The sequence below is a fragment of the Anoplopoma fimbria genome, chromosome 23 (genome assembly GCF_027596085.1).
Source record: "Anoplopoma fimbria isolate UVic2021 breed Golden Eagle Sablefish chromosome 23, Afim_UVic_2022, whole genome shotgun sequence".
In the NCBI taxonomy this organism is placed as follows: domain Eukaryota; kingdom Metazoa; phylum Chordata; class Actinopteri; order Perciformes; family Anoplopomatidae; genus Anoplopoma; species Anoplopoma fimbria.
Genome location: NC_072471.1, coordinates 2521327 through 2533400, shown reverse-complemented (window position 1 = coordinate 2533400; position 12074 = coordinate 2521327). Strand labels below are relative to the sequence as shown.

Sequence of the window (12074 nt, the reverse complement as noted above, 5' to 3'; positions counted from 1 at the left end):
TTCATATATATGTATAGTTTGGAGAACATCTTCTGATTCTGATTTAGGAAGCCTCAGCTTTTATTTTGGCAGGAATCTAACCACACTTCTGGTGTTAACGTGTAGGACTCTTTCTAACTTGACTGCTTGTGTAAACCTCCATGCACTGGGGGGGGTTTAGTGTTGGGAGGAGGAAGAAGCCTCATCCCGACTCTACAGCCGAGCTCCTGGCTGCAGATCCGGCTGGATGTGGATGCAGAACACACACACACTCCTGCTTTCTTTTTTTAAAACTACTGCATGTGTGTGTGTGTGTGTGTGTGTGTGTGTGTGTGTGTTTTTTGAATGACACCTGAGCCGGGCAGGTATTCATCCGGGTTCCTGGGCGTGGGAAGCAGGAGGAAGCAGCTCGTTGGGAATATTGTTGAAGTGAATAAACTTCAGTCTGCAGAAGCTGCTCGGCTCACACACTCCTCCTCTTCCTCACACCGGGATGTACATTTGGGAACTTTTTCTTTTCTTTATTTTTTGTTTTTGACACACACAAGAGTTCATTTTTTTTTCTTCTAACTTTTCACACATTTTTTGGGGGATTACAGAGAGAAAGCAGAGGAGAAAGCAGCTGCACGTCACAGGTAAGACGCATTTTTTTAATTATATTTTTAATGCAAAAGTTCACAGAAACCTTCCTCAACGCCCACAGCAGGAAGAGCACTGAAGGAGAGCTGAGACACTCGTGATTTCTTATCACTTCACATTTAATAATGAACTGCTTGCTGGCCAATGGGGGGGAAAAACGCACCACGTGATAGAAAATGTTACATTTGTTATTCTGGATACAATGTATCCACTGAGAGGAAAGCTTCCTGGAGAGGTTTAAAGTGGCCACAATGTAACCAGCTGCAGTGGCTGCATGCTGGGTTCATTCCAGAGCTCCTAAAGACATGCGTTTTTATTAAACCGTGTGTGTGTGTGTGAGCCGAGCTGCAGGCTGGGTGGAGATCTCTCGGTGCAGGAGGTGTGGAGGTGCAGGAGGAGCTCGGCGGTGCTGAGAGGAGAGGACGTGTTAAAGGAGCAGGTTCTGAACGGAGTCTGGTTCTGTGGAGGAACTGATCAATGCACAGAACATCTGGAGCCTCAGTGCGGGGGCTGATCCCGTTGAGCTGCTTCAGTGAGGCATTCCAGACTGACACACACACACATACACACACACACATATACATACACATACACACATACATACATACATACATACATACACATACATACACACACACACACACACACACATACATACATACATACATACATACATACATACATACATACATACATACATACACACACACACACACACACACACACACACACACACACACACACACACACACACATACACACAGAGACACACACACACACACACACACACTCACACAGACACACACACAGACACACATACACACACACACAGACACTCACACACACACACACACACACACACACACACACTCACACACACACACAGACACACACACACTCTCACACAGACACACACACACAGACACACACACACTCTCACACAGAGACACAGACACACACACACACTCTCACACAGAGACACACACACACTCACACAGAGACACACACACAGAGACACACACACTCTCACACAGACACACACACAGACACACACACACTCTCACACAGAGACACACACACACACAGACACACACACACACACACAGACACACACACACAGAGACACACACACTCTCACACAGAGACACACACACTATCTCACACTCTCACACACACACACACACACACACACACACTCTCACACAGACACACACACACTCACACACAGACACACACACACACACACACACACACACACACACACACACACACAGAGACACACACACAGAGACACACACACTCTCACACAGAGACACACACACACAGAGACACACACACACACACACACACACACACACACACACACACACACACACACACACACACACACACACACACACACTCAGTCCATTTAAAACACCTGTGCAGAACCATTACCTTTATTGATTGTCCACATTGAATCTATACCAGTCCCAGGGAGGATAATTGGAAGTTAGAGCAGGGATTTACAATAACCAACCTGAGCTCTGAGTGTCAGTAACGTTGTTTACATGTGGCGGTGCTAACAGATGTTTTATTGATAAAGAAAGGGCTTAAAGCATTTACAGCAGCAGCCAGATAATGACTGTAATCTGTCAAATCTTTGGCTCCAAAGGTCATTTAAACACATTAACCGTATTAGTATCTCATGTGTGGTGGTGGTGTGTGTGGGGGGGATGAATGAATCTTTGAAAAACACTTTGCCGTGGGCCATCTGCTTCCAAGCATTGCTGTACATGATGGGGGAGGTAATTGCCCATGGTGTCGGTTAATGGATTAGAATAGCCTCCACGCTGCACCTTGAGCTCTGCAGCCATAAAAACCCATTACGGCTGCAGCAGCGCCGCTCTGTTCTGACTCCGGTTGTCTGATGCTACGGCCCAATACGACGCTCCGATCAGTCGAGCATGCAGCTTCAAGGCTGCTTGAGCAGTTCATTGCCACATTTAATACACTGCCACTAGCTGGAAGTGCATTTCTTTGCAGTTAAAGCTGAATATATATATATATATATATATATATATATATATATATATATATATATATGGTGCTTTTCCCATAATTCCAGGTGTACTTATGCAAACATGGCATGGGGACAGAATCTAAAGGAAGAGGCCCATCAAAAGTGACTGAAATAAATGACTATAAACTAAAATCTTGCAGCAAAGTGCATACTCAGGCTCCAGTGTCGGTGTGAGTGATGATAATTCGTCCCAACACTCATTGCTTTTGCTTGTTCTGTTAATGTTTCCAAGGAAATAGCAGCTCGAATGTGATCCAAAAGAGATCGATAGTGTGTTCTTTTGAATACGCTTGTGAATACATCCTTTTTTTTAAGTGTTTTGCTGGAAGCAAAAGCTTCAAATGATGAGTTTTAAAGTTGGTTAGTGAGCGGCTGAGCTTTATGCTGAATGGCCTCATGGGAGAAGCTTTACAGTGTTATACATTATCTTGACTTGGAAATGAAGCACGGAGCTATCAGGAGTTTGTAGGAATATTTTAGCTGGAGGCAAAATGAGTTAAATCAGTTGCTTCTTTGACAGATCCAAAAAGACAGCGAGCTTGCAACTTAAACTACAAAATGGGAACTGCAATAAAGTCACATCAACCTCTATTAATACATATATTAGTGTATTTTTGGATAATAAAGCTGGACATGTTTTGCATTTGGCAGCAGAGCTCTTGGCTTCTCTATATTTGTTTTATCTGCTCTTATCTATTGGTTTAGTTTCAGAGTGGACTTTACTCTGAACTATGAGTCGGATCAGATTTGGCAAGAAGAAATGTGCTCATGTGTTTTTGTGATCACATCAGTATTCTAAGGAATAGATTGACCTCTTCGGAAAGTCTGCACGCTTAGTCACATTCTTGCTGAGAGTTATTGAGAATGTCTTTACAGTCGTATATGAAGCTACTGCTAGCAGCTTAGCTTAGCATAAAGACTGGAAACAGAGGGAAACAGCTAGCCTTGCTCTCCTTTAAAGCTCATTATTTAACACATTATATCTTTATTTAATCCTTACACACCAAGGAAAAGTTAGGTAGACAGCTCAAAGAGTTTCCCACTTCAATAACTCTTTATTGGATTTAATGGAGTACAATCCTGACTACAAACATGTTAATGTCAAGGGTAGTTATCAGAGTTTGTGACTGTCTGGTGCTAGCATGTTCCCCCGCTTGCTAGCATGTAGCTATTAGCTCGCCACTTTCTGCAGCCATGCAACATCCACCCCCCAAATATATATATATATTTTTTTCAACATACATTTACAACAAAAAAAAAAGCAAAGATAGACAAAACAAACACTCAAAAGTTGACTTTATTGGAGCTAGCTGGAGCATTTTGTTAGCTGAGTGAGGAAAACATCAGTGTTTCAATGAGCCAATACGATTTTTTCCAACGTCAGAAGAATGTTTGTGTTGCTTAACTAAGATCTTCCAGAGAAATGCTGTCGACTGGATCTTTACAGTTCGACTATCTAGACCGGTTTGACTGGAATGCAGGCGGCTGGTTTAGTAGCTCACATGGCTGTTTGTCTTCACTGAGGAAACTATGTCGTTGAGCTCAGCCTCAAGTAAACTCTGAACCAAGTGAAGAAGAGCATGGATCAAATGATCTTTTAAATACGAAATAAACGGTAGTATAAATTATATGGTTGTACAAAAAAACAACCTAAAAACTAATAAAGTTGTTGACAGGCTGCTGGTGACGGTGGTTGCTGCGTGGAGAGTTTGAGAATGACGTGTTTGATGAGGGCGAGGAGACAAAAGAAGGAGTAAGAAAAGGGTGTGGACGCCATAAACCTTGTCCCGAAGCCTCCACCCTGGGCTACAACAAACACCAAATTAATTGAACATACTTTATTATTTTCACTTAATTATGATTATTTAAATAATATATATATTTAATATATTTTTTTAAATAATGATTTACTTGTATATAGATAATATACAATTATTTTTAATGGTATTATTGTTATTTAAAAAAAATAATAAATAATAATAATATGATAAAAAATAATGATATAAAATGAAAATGGTAATAATAGTATTTATTTCCCTTTTTACATCTACCTATCAAGGTTATTATAATTAGCATTTTTTTACGCATTTATTTATTTATGGACTCTTTCTCTTCCTCCTCGGACATACCTTCACATACCCCTTGTCACAATTATTAACATGCAATAACAAACAAAAATCTGTAACATGTTCAAATCATTATATCTGTTTCATTCGTCTTATGATAATATCTGTATTTTTTATGTTACACCATCTTTAAATACAGAACCTAGCCTACGTAAATGTGTAAAGCGTTAGACAATGGATAAACATGAAAGGTTAAAGTTCTGTTATAACCATATCTGTTTCTAATCGCTGTGAAACTGAAACCAAGATGTTGGGGATTAAACTCTCTGACAGATGGACTTCATGCTTTCTCTGCTGATCGTCTGTTTTTTTGCAGCTTCTGTTGAGCCAATTTGTTGATCTGACGACTAAAAAAAACCCAACATATCCAAACTGATCTGATACAGATGTACGTCATCACTGTTTGAGTCTACAAGTTGTGGAGTTCTTGGAGCGTCTAGAATGTTTGTTTATTGCTTTTTATAGTTAATTTTACACAACAGTCCAAAGTCTGTTATCGTGTTCCGTCTATATTGGAAGCATGTGGTTGTTTTTCAGTCTTGTGCTGAAACACCAAAATAAGTATCTTCACTCAGTTGGGAAAAAATATCTCTTAACCTCAGAGCCTGAAATTAAATTTTGACTTGGCAAAGACAACAAGAGAAGAGAAAGGGGGGAAAAAAGCTTAAAAAGTCTTGTTTTCTTGCTCCATGTTGAAGTGATTGAACACAGGAAGACATCGCCGGAGGTCAGAGGTCAAAGAGGCAGAGTCACAAAGACGATCACTCACTTTCAGTAGAACATTTGTTTGTGTGAGTTTCTTTTTATTACGCTTGGCAGGAGATGTTATTTTCCGCTTTTACCTTTTCACAATTTGTCTGTGTGCAGCGGGGAAGAAAATGGGGATATTTTTCTTGAAATAGAGAAAACTAAAGCAAACAATATATTTATATTTATATATATACAATACACCATATTTCTTTTTACCCACCCGCTCTACCACCGCATCAAACCTCTGCACAACACACGGAAGAAAAAAAAAATGCAAACGAATATACAACCACATATATACACATATGTGCAAATATACAGAAAAAAAATTGTATTTCAAATATGAATATGTTCAAAAATATATTGTAAAAAATAATTTATAAATAATAAAACTTGTTATTAAATTAAACTACCGAACTGAAAACATCTTTCAACTATTATAATGCATCATATTTTAATAATGTTCCATATTTAATTGATTATATTGTTCATAAAATGTCCCAAAACTGTGACGAATGTCTGTGATGCATTCAAATTGCTCATTTTATTCGTCCAAAATGTCTTTGATATTAAGTGTGTTCTCATTTATGACAAAGATAATAAACTGGATCCAGTTAATATTGGTCATATGTGCTTGAAAATGTTTATATAATCACAAAACAGAGGGCCTTTTTTTATCTTGTTTTGGGACAAAAGCTGAATCACAAAGCTAAAAATCCAAAATCCACACACAATCAGCCATTATTTTGACAATTGATTAATTATTTGACCAGAAATGCCAAAAGTTCCAGCTACTTCTTTGTTCTTCTATTTACTGCTTTTCTGTGATTTTGATCGTTTTAAATGAAATATCTTTTAGTTTCAGATTGTAGGTCAGTCTCAAAAACAGAAAATAAATTAATCTGGGCAATTTAAATACAATTATTTTATATTTTTTAAAGACAAATTGATCAATTAAGATCACTTAATTAAAAATAATCCTAATTGATAGGCTAATTAAAAGGGATGTTTGTGTTTTCTTAGTGCACAAAGCGTGAAACATCAGTGAATCCATGTGGAGAAAAAACCACGGCTGTGTTTTCCAGTCTTGTGATCCGAAACTTTATTAAAAACCCACTGCATCAAGCAGCAGATTCATCTGCTCTCTCCACACCTTTTGATATGTGCTCATTGCCGGGGTGTTTCTTCTCACACTTCCTTTACGTTATAATGAGGACGCTCACTCATGCAGACTGTTTGCTAATAAACAGCAAAGAGACTGGAGCTAGATCTTCTCCGTTCCTCTTCGCCTCTTTTCATCGTGTGAGTGTTTCTCGCTGCTTCCAAAAACATCAAAAATGTCAATTTTGTGACTGTGTGTAGGTGTTCACAGCAGCAGATCTAGAAGTTTTCATGGACGTCATTATTGTAAAGTTATAGAGTTGCAAAACAGACATTTTGTGAAAAAAATTACTTTAAAAGCAAACATGGCAGTAGTTGTACGTGTTTATCTCTGTCAAATAATGATTCCATAACCAGCTGACCCCCAAAACCCACAAGCTTGTTTGAAAAGCTTGATTTTCTTTTTTTGTTTTTTTAAATCACCAAAAATACACCATTTCTCAGAGCAAGAAGCTGAACAGATGGTCAACTTTTTGACGTCCCTTGAACATTCAATGCGTGACAAACGCTTCCATCAGGCAAAGCAACCAAATCAAAGATTTAAAATGGTGATATTTCATCAAAAATGATGCCAAAAACAAACCGTTTGCAGTAACCAGATCCTGAAAGATACATTAAAATCTGGGCTCCTCGGTTCAACTCTACAGCAACGATTGACTGGACTTAGACCAACAGTCATGTGACAAATATATCAGCAAAACCTGGACTGAACTGTTGTTTACACAGAGGAGAGGACAAGAGAGGTTATAGGTAGAGATTGTAAAGACTTAAAACTTTTTTTTTACAATATTCGCAACGCTTTTGGACTTTTGGAAAAATGTTGTATATATAGATTAGATTTTTTTCCAATTTTTGTAAAATAAGGTATCAAAGAAATTCAACTTTTCCTTTTTTTTTTACGATTTATGGCATTATTACTGTGTTATACTGCACAACATACATGTTTGAGTTGTTGTTTCCATAGAGGTGGAGGAAAATGTGGCAGAAGCAAAAAAACGCCCTCATACCCTCTTTAGAGTTTTAGTCCAGGTAGCATTTGAAAGGTTTTAAGAAACACCAGGACAGTTTGGTTGAATTGATGTTTTCCAGTGTCTGGTCACTTAGTGCTTCCGCAGCAGCTGATTGATGCTGTTTCTTGTATGCAGACGAGCTTTACTGTGTTGTGTTTGTCCAGCTGTTAATGCGTTTGTCTCGTTGAGATGCTGTTGTCAGGGAGGCTCGGAGCTTTAAGAGGCCTTTGCTTCTTTCTACTTGTTCTTTGCGGACGAGGCTTTGTAAATGTTGCCCTCATGAACTTTCAATGCAAGTGACAAAATGCACAATGTACTAGCATATAGCTGACCTCCTAAGCGATATTAATGTCTTCTTATTCGAGCCTTTGTTGCCATTTCAAATTAACATTTAGTTTGAAGAACTTTTGCATTGTCAAGTTGGAGTAAAAACAAGCATGGTTGGTTGTGTCCAGTCCAACTTTGCTATGTTTCAACTCTAAACAAATTCTAAAGTTTTGGGTCACGATCAGCTGTTATGGTTTGTTTTGCAAGGTTCAATTCACAATGAAAGGCATCTTGGTGCGACTCCACTTGTGGACTTTGTATGTGATAAAAGAGGGTTTAAAGTCGTCTGCAAAACAGTTTTCCATTTACAAGTTTGTTTTCCAATTGTGCATGAATACATCACCCTTACATTCTTATACATCAACTTCCAAATGCTTTTCTGAACGAGAGCATGAATAGTTAATTGTATGTCTTGAGCTGTATCTGACCCTTGCTGCCCTTTTGTAACAATGCTAATTTGTTCTGTGCACAGGCATGAACTCCACATCTCATTTTTAATCTATAACATTAGCAATGCATGATGGGAGACTTGGATATTTTTGTTCTTATCTACGTTATTTGCTTTTCATACCAGGTAATGAGGAAATACCTGCTTGACTTTCTAAGAACGAGGCCGTCATTCAGATATTAACACAGATCTACTTGTACCTTTTGGGGTCGTTTCCTGCAGTTGGAATGGAATATGTTCTTGCTGAATAAACTAAATTTACTTATAGTGACCTTGAAAAAGTAGCGAGTCCGATATCCCAGCTTGTCAGTGCAGTTTATGAGTTGAAATGGCTTTACTCTGGCAAAGCTGAATAAACTAAAGCAGTAAAGTCTCACGAACAACAAGTCCTCCTCATTAAACAACAAAATGTGCTGTTTGTCTGAAAAATAAGTTTTTCAAATGAAGCTTCAAATGTCTATCGTCATAATTTATGACATCACCGTTGTAAAAATGTGGGAAAAAATTGTTTATTTTTGTTATTGTGGATATTCTAATGTAATTAATGGTGGCTATAAATGTGTGGTGAATTATTGGGAATTTAATTTGGACTTTTGGCCAGCTTGCAATACGAACAATATTAGTTTAGCCTGTTCTTTTTTGCAGAGCTGTGCAGAAATAACCAGGTTTAAACAGAATGAATAGACATGCAAAAAACATTATGGTTTTACTATAAAATATACTTTTAAGATCGTCACAAATACTTGCTGAAACGACCGGTGCAGTTGCTATCTTGAGGACAGTCTCCTCAACAAACAGACTTGTTGTCTCTGTATATGTCAGGATCATGAGAATCAAATGAGGCTTGTTATCAGGCAATCAGTAAGCCTTTCTTTGAATGTTTTGGAGGGAAATTCTAATGTAAAACCTTTTTTTATCTCTAAGGCAATTTCTCGTAGAGCAGAAATATAAAAAAAATGGATATTTTTAACCGAGACAAGCTTTTCATGCAACAAAAACTTTTTAAAGCAATTGTTCCCGTCGTCTCTCCGTTCTGTCTTCCACATTACGAACCCGGGGAGGCATCGCATCAAGTCAGATCACATTGTCTCGTTGACGGAGCGATCGGTAAGTCAGTTTTGTCAGCATCGCGCTTTCAACAAAAGTCCCAAGAGCGCAATGTCTGCAGGCCGCCCGAAGCATCAGGCGTCGTTTATTTTACCCCAGATGCTCTTTAACGTCACCGTCGCTGCTGCAGATACAAACGCGCTCTTGTCTTTGTGTCTCCGAGTCTCTGCGATGATGGATGTCTCTCTGCTGAATGAAGAGAGGGGAAGCGTGGAGGGCCATTTAGCAACCTGAGCACTGCTGGCTGCTCTGTTAATTCAGGGTCACGTCAGTCAGACTTGTTTCAGAGATGTGAGGCGACGCTCTTCCAAAAAAAAAACCAGACAAGAGTGATCATTACACGAATTAAAAAAAAAGGGCCGCCGCTTTGGATTTGGAAGAGAATAGAAAACATGAAAAGAGAGGCAAAGACAAAAAAGACCGTGGGAGGAGAGCGACAATGGCGCTCAGTCTAATGATTCTAGCCGGCTCTCTATTTCCATTTCATTTCATACAATGCCTTTAATTACTTGCTATTCAAGTTGCTTAAGTCTATTGTGTGGGCTTAATACTGGGGAGAGTGAAGGTTCATTATACAGACGGATGGATGCACTTCAGAGTTTTTCTTCCAGTGAAGTGTTTTCTTTCTTTGAGCAAGAGGTGAGAAATGTTTCTGCTGTCAAAGGACCAGACCAGTGGTTTTTCATGTTTAAACCAAAGAACCATTAACTTACATCTTCTGTTCGTTTCAGTCATTTCATGGCTCCATTACAACCTGGCAACCCTTAAAGTGGAGGCCTACGACTCGTTCTGATTGGACAGACTCTGCTCTGTAAAGAACACCAAGTTTCCAACCAAAACATTGTAGCTCGGAGGGATTTGTCAACCTTGTTCCTTTTGTTCTGTCTGACATTTTCTTGCAGTTACTTCTTTGCAAAGTAACTTCTGTTTTTGTTTCATACACTTTTTGTTTAATTGTTACTAAGGAGGTCTTCCAGCCCTGATCATCACCATAAATGACACAGTTCCTCTAAAACAATGGTGCATTTATGTGCTTTTGTTTAGCTGAAACTGGCTCTGAAATCTGCAAAATATTTTTTCTAGACACTTTGATACAACAAAGTTCTTTACAACATTCATGTCTTAAAGAACTTATCAAAAATGACTTGTATTCCATTTCAAGTTCCCAAACATCGCAGCTTATGAATGCAATGTAGCAGCTGCAGAAGGGAGCTCTGTTGTAGGATCTTCACTTTAGGACATGAACGCACCGCTAGTAAGGATTCGCAGCGATTTTGAACCTATTAAAAGTCAAATTAAGTGACTTTCATGATAATCAGAGTGTTTCTTCACAATGCAATAACCATGTTGAGCAAATTTCAAGTGTCTCCGAGTTCTGGAACCAATGGGAATGGGAACCACTTACAGGAATTGGGGAAATGGTTGTCAGCGCTGTGAATTGGGAGCACTTAGGATGAACTGTGCTGATTTAAGGCCACGAGTGTCTCCGAGTTGATTTTGAAAGTGCTCTTAGATGAACTGGAACCAATGGGAATGGGAACCACTTACAGGAATTGGGAAATGGTTGTCAGCGCTGTGAATTGGGAGCACTTAGGATGAACTGTGCTGATTTAAGGCCACGACACATACTACGACGTCACATTTCCAACGGTATCCATCTCAAAAAAAACTTAGGTGTAATCTCGTTTAAAAGCAGAGTCGGTGTCGGCTCGGTAAGACGCAACAAAGTCCCTCCATGTGATGTAACGAGCTACACAATCCAACAAACCCCCACCTCGATCTCCACCTCGATCTCCACCATCAGCTAACAGCCAAAGGAGGGAAAACCGCTTTGTAGGACCTCATTACAAGCAGAGTTGCTGCTGCTAATGTTGACGTTGCATCACTGCAGGCTTTGTTTAGCATCTTTAAAGGAGCTCCGATGGAAGAAGTGTAACGAGAGAGAAGGTCCTTCATCTGATGAGGCACACGGCCGTGTTCATTCTGAGGGTTGAAGCTGCTGCTGGATGGGTTCTGGCGATTACAAACATAACATTTTGATCAATTGAAAGAAATATGATTTTGCTTATCATTTTAATTCATTCTCAAATGTGACAATCTGCTGCTTTCCTCTGTTTTTAAATCATTGAATTTGAAAATATTTGGCTTTTGGACCATAAGTCTGACAACAAGATGTCTGAAGATTTTATTTTGCTCCCTGAGAACTTTTAAAATAACAATTTCTTGACATTTTATAGATCAATAATGATGAGATAACGGTTACAGGACTTGTCGATCAAACATTTTGTCATAATATGTTTAATTTTAGATTGCAATATTGATACTTATTGCAACATAGTACTTTTTGGGGGTGTGTTTTGGTAGACAGAAATGGTGGACAAAATGACCAGTATGGCATCAGATATTTAGGTAAGACATTAGTTTCTTATTTGCTGAATATTACCTCTAGAATTTTGCATTATTAC

General features: G+C 38.8%; 1 protein-coding gene across 1 annotated transcript in view; it reads left to right on the top strand.

Moving 5' to 3' along the window:
- The first annotated feature begins 214 nt into the window (after positions 1-214).
- The window catches only part of plxnb2a.1 (plexin b2a, tandem duplicate 1), a 161651-nt gene continuing 149791 nt past the window's right edge, over positions 215-12074 (top strand). The window contains 1 exon segment of the mRNA XM_054625014.1: positions 215-614. The gene's annotated coding sequence lies outside the window, so the exon portion shown is untranslated.